The sequence below is a fragment of the Grammomys surdaster genome, unplaced genomic scaffold (assembly GCF_004785775.1).
Source record: "Grammomys surdaster isolate TR1022 unplaced genomic scaffold, NIH_TR_1.0 396, whole genome shotgun sequence".
Classification (NCBI taxonomy): domain Eukaryota; kingdom Metazoa; phylum Chordata; class Mammalia; order Rodentia; family Muridae; genus Grammomys; species Grammomys surdaster.
The window spans coordinates 549,221-550,807 of record NW_021604815.1 but is presented as its reverse complement, the minus strand read 5'-3'; positions in this window follow the sequence as shown (position 1 = coordinate 550,807).

The window sequence follows — 1,587 nt, the reverse complement described above, 5'->3', positions numbered from 1 at the left end:
GCTTTGCCTGCATGTATTTCTGTGCTTTGCCTGCATGTATTTCTGTGTACTGTGCGAATGCAGTGCCTACCAAGGCAGAAAAGAGTATCAGTCCCTCTGGAATTGGAATTAGAGGTGAGTGTGATTGGCCATATGGGTTCTAGGAATTGAACCTAGGTCCTGTGGAATTGTAGCCCACGTGCTTGAGCACTGTGCTATCTCTCCAGGACCAAATGGTTGGTTTTGAGATGGAGTCTAACTCTAACCCATTTAGAACCCATTTTCAAATTCATTCTGTAAGCCAAGCCTCAAACTCATGGCACTCTCCGTACCCAAACTTACTAAGTGCTGAATTACCGGTTCTTATTGAGCGCCCCCAGGCCCAGCTGATACTGGAGCGTATGTTTGTCACACTCCTGTGCTGTCGAGTCTGTCCTCTTTAAGTTGCTGCACAGAGGACGCCTGGTGAGCTAATGCAATACTAGCAAGACCTGGAGGGCCCATCCTTCCCTGTGGGTGGGGGAACTCAGACCTCAGCAACATACCTGATAACCGACAGCTCTTCCTGGCACTACCTGTGCCTGTCCCTCGTTTCACTCAAGAGGATGATGGCATCCAACGATACCCTGTTCTCTTAATTCAAGGCCTTGAGAACTCAAGCTATTCCTACAGCCCTGCAGATGGCAGAATAACAGACCTGCAGCTCTTATCTGGGGGCACCGTAAGAGACAAAAAGACTAAAGCCAGCCTCACGCCTTCAGTCCCTCCCTGTTATAACTTAGATATACGATTGCCCTTTAATAGACCTGCCTAAGCCTCGCTCGCAGTGCCCTGTTCTTCCAGTGACAGATGACTGAGCACACACAGGCATAGGGCAGGGAAGCACTGCAAACTCAACTCAGCTAAGACTAATTAAGGGTCCCCAGTGATCCAAGGTCACACAGCCAAAAAGGATGAAAGAAAAAGGCATACGAAAGGGAAGTGAGTGGGGAGCTGCGAGAAAGCGCTTGCACTAAGCCCAACCTGAGTTCCAGCCCCAGACCGCACTGGAAGGTGGAAGGCTAGAACCAACTCTGGAGTGCCACCCTCTTACCTCCACACTGTGCTGCGTGCATCCGGCCCACCCATCAACCAGTTAACAAAAAGAAAAAGAGATGTTTATGCTTGGGTAACTCAGCAGTTAGCTGGGGTACACATCTTTTAAAAAATAAAGGGCAGGGGAGGAAACATAGAGGAGAACTTCTCACTTTTACAGAACCCTCCTCTTCTCCCTGCCAGACCCAACAAGACTTTCCACATCATTAGCTAACCAAGACATCTTTCAAGTCATGTGACCCCCAAAGGGCGCCAGAGGGAGCGAACACTCAGAGGTCAGCTTTGAGAACAGGGAAAACTGAAGAATTAAGCTTTGTATGGTGACACATGCTTAATCCTAACACTCCCAAGTTCTGAGAGGAAGCAGATGAACCGATATCACTGAAAGGTCAACCTGATCTACACAGAGGATTCGAAGCTAGCCAGGGTTGCATAGAGATTCTACCCAAAACGGGGCACAATGCTGCATGCACTTTCTCTCTCTCTCTCTCTCTCTCTCTCTCTCTCTCTCTC